At 41.0% G+C, this 8758-nt stretch overlaps 1 protein-coding gene across 1 annotated transcript in view; it reads right to left on the minus strand.

The window, feature by feature from the left end:
- LOC135522616 (cadherin-20-like) overlaps positions 1-1445 on the minus strand; it is a 43534-nt gene extending 42089 nt beyond the window's left edge. The window contains exon 1 of the mRNA XM_064949053.1: positions 994-1445. The gene's annotated coding sequence lies outside the window, so the exon portion shown is untranslated. The remainder of the gene's footprint in view (positions 1-993) is intronic.
- Positions 1446-8758: the final 7313 nt, after the last annotated feature.

Here is an 8758-nt window from a genome sequence, read left to right on the forward strand (position 1 = left end):
ACTGGCATTCATCCCGATCACTGGTGCATGGAAATGATGTCATGGAGCATGAGTGTCATCGAGCAAGTTTGCAATCAGTGTCATTTCACCACAAATTAACTGGGTTGAGTCCTAGCTGGGTTGTGTCTCAAAGGCATCCAGTTCCCTGCATAGTGCACTACTTCTGACCATAGGGAAAGGGGTGTCATTTAGGACATCGCCTGGGATCATCCAGGATCCCTGGGAAGCAGTTGTTAGTTATTATAGAGAAGACACAGCAACACATCAGCATGATGTGCGTCACTCAGTTCCATGAATGAGCATTAATCGTCCCCACTTTTCACACAGATAATAATCACAATATCCTTTGTGCCTCTAGCTGTGTCTGAGCACAGCTGTCAATCCACTGGCGTGTTACCCAGCTTCAATTTACAAGACAGGAGACAGCTTAATGGTTTTGGAGAAGAGTTTAAAAAAGATAAGACCTCCTTTTCATGTTCGAAAAATGTAAGCCTTCACTGTGAGTGAGGAGTGAGGTTTGAATGCTAAACTAAAGTCCCTAAAAGCAGACCTAATAATACAGTGTGTTTGAACTGCCGACAAGGCTAGACGTGTACAGAATGAGCCTATACAGTTTGAACTCCGATTCATATTGAAGTTATACAAGTTTGTACTTTGCCACAAGCATTCTCACAGACCAAAACTCACTCGTAATACTCTGGTCATCTCTTGACAGCCAAATATCCTGCTGTACAATACAAGCATTCTTACAGACCGATTCTCTATACTGAAAAACAGGTTACAGCTTCAGTTAGCTAGTTTTCCCACACTGGCATCATCTCTGCCAGTCACATTTTTCACAGGTTTCTCTTTCCGTTTCTGAATATTCAAAATATTCAGTCAAATGAAAAACTCTAACACCCAGTCAAGCGTTTAATTGAAATCTCCCATTGATGATCATGTAGAAAAGCATTCTAGCGTGGAGTCAGAATCAATTAAAATTCCACACCTTACCTTCTATTTTTCCTTATTTATTTTTTCTCTGTCCTTTTCAGACAATTTTTGCTCTTCTTCTCTTATCTGTCTCTTCTTCTTTTCTCTCAAAGCTCACTAAATTCCCCTTGTAAAAGTTGTGGAAGTAAATGCCTGCAGTGCATCAGTTCCCTATAGAGTCACCTTGGGTCCATGCTCCCTCTCAACTATACTGGCTGTCATTCTTTGAAAAGTTTCTACTTCTCTCCCCCCCTCTCTCTCTCTCACTCTCTACGCACTCTTCTTCCTCTCTCCCTTTTACTTTCCACTCTCTCTCTCATTCCATCTCCACACTCTCATCCACAGTGTCATCCCCCCAGGAGCCAATCAGACTAAAGGACCATTTTCTGCTGTGCACAATCAGGGGTCAGCCCTCTTGATCCATCGTAATCCAGCAATCTGCAACCTGAAGCAGGGGACAGGAATTGTGCGAAGAGCAGAGAAAGGGAGGAGAGAGAGAGAGAGAGAGAGAGAGGAGCAGGGTGAGGGGCGGGGTGAGGGGCGGGTTCTTTTGCCACAAATGCCACTAATTTCATCTTTCTGTATTTGCAAGTGAATGAAGTGCCTTGTGTGTGTGTGGCGGGGGGAGTGCGCGAGAGAAGGGTGTGCACTCATTCCCTTATTTCCTTGAGTGTTGAAGTGGAAAACAGAGAACGAGGGAGAGAGAGGAAAGGAAGGGGAAGGAGACATTTTTTTCTTCTCTTCCACCCTTATGCATTTTAATGAGAGCATGTCGTACACGGACGGATGGATCTGTACAGGGATTTATAACATTAAAGTTCAAACTTAAAACTACATTATATATCACTGCAATGCCCAATGAGAGACAAAGCAATTTATTTACCAAATTTGCCTAAAGACTGTAGAAAATTAGATGCATGCCAATACACACAAAGCACATAGCCGGCATTAAACATGGTCACGGAAAATCTGATCCCTGTTTAGAATAGAAAAATGATCATCCGTAAAGAGGGAGGAGCAGGAGGAAAAACCAATGTTTCATTTAAGGCAATCATGAAATTAATATGGTAAAGTTGAGTGTTTTTGACAAGGTCCCAAATTGCATCCTATTCCCTACACAGTGTATCAAAAGTAAAGCACTGTATAGGGAATAGGATGCCATTTGGGATGAAATCTTTGTGCATGATTTTTCTTCCTTACTTCTTTCCACTAAATAAACTAGGAGAGAGAACATTGCAGGAATTATTCAACCATGCTTAGATAGTAAATTAAAATATATTAGAGGAAGGCAGTGTGACATGGTGTCGGTTTTGTTTCATTACATTTTGCAAGCACTCTGGGTTTGTGAAATGTGTTATACCAAATAAAATGCTTTATCATTAATATTTCATTAGTATACTATCATTATGTGACCAGTGGCTCTTTCTTTATCAACTGTTCCAAGCTATTTTGATATTGTAAAAGTGATATAACTACAGTACTCCAAACATAACCCATATTCCCCTTGTGCACTGCAAGTCATATTTCTTTCCTTCTCTCGTGACATCTTTTCTCTGAGAACAGAAAGCTCTTTTTTCCTCTCCAAGCCTTTCCAGCCTCTCATCTTCCTGACAGAGTAATTCAGTCTGTTGTATGGTACAGAAAACACAGATGACGGCTGTTGTCGTCCCCCACAGCACATATGGACAAAAGGTTACTCTCTCCATCAAGTTCAATATGTTTTTTTTTCTCCTTCCCTCCTTCTTCTCCTCTCTTGTCCCTTTCAATATGTCTCTTTCTCATTTGCCAGCCCATTCTTCTTTTCCCTATGTCCCTGACCTCTTTTCTTCTCTGAAGACCTGACTGGTTAGTGCTTCAGCCAATCTGTCAGACAAAGCTTGACTGAGCCCCCAGAAAAGACAGGGGGTCTCGGCCCTTCTCGTTCCCGCTTTGTCAGGGCGGGGTGCAATCGAGGGAGAGGGGCGGGGTTTGACAGGGTGACATTCCACCTCATTGAGCAGCGCTTTCCATCACACTGGCAGGCCGGGAGATCGTAATTGACAGAACAAATTGAACGTATGGTCTTATCGAAGAGAAGGACTCTTTTTTTTTGTCTTTTCAGTCTTCTAGGGGTGGAGGAAGAAAGCCCCCAGAGGGGGTCCACCACAATAGTCATAGATACAGCATAGAAATTAGATTCAGTCATGTTCTGGTTGTTCTGCTAATCTGGACATAGGTCTGGTGTGATATGCATAATGTAATAGAGACATGGTGTGTTGTAAAGCTTCCAGGATAAAATCCACCCCTTCTAACGAGTTGTCGATTGGCCAAAAGGGAGGAAGCAACAACAACTTGTTCCCGTCACCTGGTAGTTACATTAACAAATTGGTCATGAAACGGTAGAACTGAAAGAGAGAAAGATATCAGAAAAAAAATAAAAAAGGTAGAGAGAGAGAAAATCCTCCATGTCGCCTGACTGAGATGAGAGACGAAAGAAAGGAGGAGATACTTGTTTTTCTGCCCAAGATTAAAAGTGGCACAGACTACAAAAAGTAGACTACAAAGTGATCCCTCATGTCTTTGAGGTGCTCAGATAAAGCTTAGCATGTCTTCCTCCTCGTATACTGTAGATTAAAACAAAGGGAAATTATGAGAGGACGTGGTGACTCCGAGCACGGCAGATCAGATTTATGTGTCGATTTATGAAAGTGGAGTAGAGTTGTGTACAGCATGGTCATTTCCAATGTACCAGATATAAATACTACCTGGTTGTGTCCCAAATGACTCCCTAGCCATATACATTGGCTTGCGGATGTATTCACCCCCCTTGGCATTTTCCCTATTTTGTTGCCTTACAACCTGGAATTAAAATATATTTTGGGGGGGATTGTTTCATTTGATTTACACAACATGCCTACCACTTTGAAGACCCCAAATAGTTTTTATTGTGAAATAAACAAGATATAAGACAAAAAAACAGAAATGGAACGTGCCTAGCTATTCATAACCCCCCCCCCTCCCCCCATCCCAGATGGTGTAGAACCACCATCTGGGATGTTTGCCCATTCTTCAAGGCAAAACTTCTCCAGCTTCTTCAAGTTTGATGGGTTCAGCAATCTTTAAGTCATACCACAGATTCTCAATTGGATGGAGGTCAGGGCTTTGACTAGGCCATTCCAAGACATGTAAATGTTTCCATTAAACCACTAAAGTGTTGCTTTAGCAGTATGCTTAGAGGCATTGTCCTGCTGGAAGGTGAACATCCGTCCGAGTCTCAAATCTCTGGAAGACTGAAACAGGTTTCCCTCAAAAATGTCCCTGTATTTAGCACCATCCCTCATATCTTCAATTCTGACCAGTTTCCCAGTCCCTGCCGATGAAAAACTTCCCACAGCATGATGCTGCCACCATCATGCCTCACTGCGGGGATGATATTCTTGGGGTGATGAAAGGTGTTGGCTTTGCACCAGACGTAGCGCTTTCCGTTTTTCCTTTATGACCAAAAAGCTACATTTTAGTGTCATCTAACCAGAGTACCTTCTTCCATATGTTTGGGGAGCCTCCCACATGCCTTTTGGCGAATACCATTATTTATTTATTTAAGCAATGGCTTTTTCTGGCCACTCTTCCATCAAGTCCAGCTCTGTGGAGTGTACGGCTTAAAGTGGTCCTATGGACAGATACTCCAATATTCGCTGTGGAGCTTTGCAGCTCCTTTAGGGTTGTCTTTGTTCTCTTTGTTGCCTCTCTGATTAATGCCCTCCTTGCCTGGTTCATGAGTTTTGGTGGGCAGCCCTCTCTTGTCAGGTTTGTTGTGGTGCCATATTCTTTCCATTTTCTAATAATCAATTTAATGGTGCTCCGTGGGATGAATTATTTTGCAAGGCATTGAACAATCAGAAAGGCACAGCACACAAATGAATTATTTTCCATTGTCGAAAGTAACCCAGGCACACACATAGGAGCTACATGCAAAACACAGACCCTTTGTTGAAAGTAGGAGAATTGTAACATCACCCTGAATTCAAACAACTCTCCACCTCACCCACCTTCACAAAATGTGGACACCCCTCTGAATGACTTATGCGGAATTGGAATTTTTAGTTCATAATTTACTAGTACCTGTAAGTTACTGTAAAACAAAGGTTGGAAAATATTACAGGATTGTTTTGATTATCTGTTTTCGCATGTACATTGATTGTTTATTATTATGTTACACAAAGATAAATAACATACATATTTCTATAAAACAAATCCAATCAGCTAGTTAGATCTATTGCACACTTTACTAAAATGATTGTTCCAGTTTGAATGGTTTAGGTAGTCTACTTAAACAATATGCCTAATCCTGACTGTCATTCTGAATATAAGGTTGCGGGTGAAAATGTGTTGGACATTCTAACTGGCTGGATTCAAATAGGAATTACACATCACATTGAAAACCAGCATAATCTGATTTGCAGATGGGATACAAAATCCTATTTGGGAAATTCCTGGAAACGGGAGGGAATAGGAAGTTTGAATCATTCAACCAACCCTAATTGCAGGCCTGAGGTTGCCTGTAAACCATGACTTTCAGGCCATTGTATTTGGGTAAAACTTGGCCTCAAAATATGTTTTGTCATTAAAAGTATCATTTGAATGTTAACATTCGCCTAGGAAGTCACTTGGTGAAGGCCACAGGATTGAAAATGAATGAAATCAACAATTATGCATATGTCACTAACAAATACAGGCATGGGTATTAACTGTACAATTCACTTTAAAAAAGCATGTAAAGTACATTGGAGGTCATGGCTAGTGGGGGCATGGTTAGCAGGTAGTTATTTTTGGCCACGCCTGAGTCAATCACTGGAACCAGGTTCAAAAATAAATAAATTAGGGTCAAACTCCCATAAAAACAACAATCATTTCTTCTTCTTTTACAGTGTATTGTATACACTACTTTTGACCTGAGCCACAAAGACAAAATACAGGATGTTTTGTATAATTGTAAGACAGCAGGAATTAGGCACTAGGTATTTTAGAGTGAACTATGGTTGCATCCCAATTAGCACCCTATTCCCTATATTATGTATTACTTTGGATGAGGGCCTGTAGGGCTCTGGTCAAAAGTGGTCCACTATATATGGAAAAGGTGGACCTTGGTCAGAAGTAGTACACTGTATAGGGAATAGAGTGCCATTTGGCATGTAATCAATGTTTTATATAATTATGACAGCAAGATTTATGACATTCCAACCCAGAAACAATAGGAGGGATATCAGCCAGGGAGAATGGGTGGGTTTATAACGCAATGTTTAAGTTTGTTCCACCTGAACGAGTCTGATCACAAGTCAGAGATCACTATGATGACACACCAAATGTGTTTGATGGATCGCGGGAAAAGCACAGGAATAGGCTTTTGTTGGTTACAGTCCAAGCTATTTATTCCAATGGCGTGACTGCTGTCGGCATCCAAAGATTATCCAATTTGAATAAACGCTTTGAGATAAGGATGACAACAGCGGTGTAGTTTACGGCGATATGGATATCACTTATTATTGATATCTGCATAGCATATTGATGTGAATCACACTGCTGCTCTCTCATTTAGCTATTTGCGCCTTACGGATTGCGGTTGGCTGTTCACAAATCTAAATGTGTATTTGAACCCAATAATGGTTGAATTTAAGACGTTTAAGCTGCCTATCAATCATTGTTTTTGAAACCAGTGGACAACATCATAAACAACAGAGCTAATAAATTCGTAGTTTGGGGGTCATGCTCAGGTAAAACATATCTATATTTCCAAGTCCTATTCGTGCAGATCAAGGGGTAAAACATTAATTGGAATGACTGGAATTCTGATAGACTTTGGTTTTTAATGTAAAGGTATAATTTAATCGTAGTAGAAAGTGATGGTTTAGAAGAATCCAACATAACCAACCCATAAAGTAAAATGTAATATCCATATATGGCCAGCTATGTAAACTTTAACATTGATTTGTCCTGCAATAGATGTTGTTCAATTGGTAACATACATTTTTGTCTTTTTCTAATGCCTCTTAAGGGGAATGTAATCTAAAAGTAACAGAATGTAATCAGATTACGCTACTGAGTTTGGGTAATCCAAAAGTTATGTTACTGATTACAATTTTGGACAGGTAACTTTTAACTGTAACGAATTACATTTAGAAAGTAACCTATCCAACCAACCCTGTCTAGTTCACGATAAGCTGTTATAGTGTTTTGCAACTACAGTAGTTCAATGTGCACTGTCTTGGAGCTAGCTAGCTGTGTCTTCCTACTTTAGATGAGAAATATTTACAAGCGTGACCTTTCCACATTTCCCCACCACCACCTCGCCAGACTCAGATGCGTTCCAGTTGGCACTCTATTCCTATGTAGCTCATTACTTTTGACCAGGGCCAATAGAGTGGACTTTCACACCGACACCTTCAAACTTCCCGTCCGCTTTCCCGTCCGCTTTCTAACCTCATGGCAGAAGCTTCACTTGCTTCCCTGTGACACATAGCTATGGAGTGGCGTTCTTTTCGGAATTAAAGGCTTCTCCTCGGGCCGGTTGATGCTGTATTCCGTTGGGGATCAGATGCTAGTTGGCCCTGATGCACTGACGGGAGCCGAAGAGACAGCGCAGCTCAGCGGAGTTTAGAAAAGCGGGGTCCGCTGAAAACATCAGGAATTTGTGTGTGTGTTTGTGTTAGGGAGACCAGGGAAAAAATGTCTCTCGGCACTGATATTTACCCTCCAACCCCCCCACTCCCCCCCGTCACTCCAAGTAACCCCTAATCTCCATGACCCTGTCCTTGTCCCTGCTGCTGCAATATCCTGCCACGCTATGCAGCGGAATCAGAGATAGAAAAGTCAAACCATAGAAGCTTACATAAATGGTCTAGACATAAAGTACTGATAATGACGATTGTCAAGAAAAGCATTTATGTTGAAAGAAACACAAAAACATTGACGCACTAATTGAAGAAGCAGTTGCAAAAAGCAATCAATGCTCATGCAACATGACATTTCTCTAAATTATGGATCAGCATTGTTGCTCCGACTTCATTATTTACATTAAACACAAAAAAATGTGGTTTAAAGACAGAAAAAGCTCTCTGAACGAAATTAAACCAAAACCCAAAGAAATAAATAAAGAAGTTCCTGCCCAGTTTGAGGAGTTGCCTGAAGCGTGAGAGGAATGGGTGACAGAGGAATAGAGCTTGTAGTGAGAACGACTAGCAACGATTCTGAACTTTGTGTGGTGAGCTCTCTGGCACCCAGTGCTGCAGGACGACATGTTGTTATCACCGAGGTTGCACAACATGATTTGTGTACATTTTCAAAACATGTTGTGTTAATTCCTACAATTAATGTGTTAAAAGCTGAAAACCACACAACACACCCTAGACGTGTTAGATTATTGACCAATCACATTGCGGATCTAAAGTCTTCATTTACTCTATCCTGCGGCCCCACACCCTGGCCTTCACATCCTGAAATGTGCAGTGACAGCTGACAGCCTGGAGTGAGCCTCAGCCAGCAGGAGAAATATGAAACAAGAAACTGAGGTGTTCATTTGAGGTTAATGCGGAGCGGACATGGCAACATTTTAGCCCTGATTTATAAAAATATCATGTATCTCAGGAACATTTGAAGAAGTTATGCTAGTCAGGCAAATTTGTATTATAAGCTTTTGTCATATTTCCCAGCATGCTCTAATGCAGGTAAATTAAAAACAGATATCGTTTTTTAACACTATCTGTTGGTGTTTTTGCATGTACATGATTGATTAATCTTTTGTTATACAGAG

Source organism: Oncorhynchus masou, chromosome 30 (assembly GCF_036934945.1).
Source record: "Oncorhynchus masou masou isolate Uvic2021 chromosome 30, UVic_Omas_1.1, whole genome shotgun sequence".
NCBI lineage: Eukaryota > Metazoa > Chordata > Actinopteri > Salmoniformes > Salmonidae > Oncorhynchus > Oncorhynchus masou.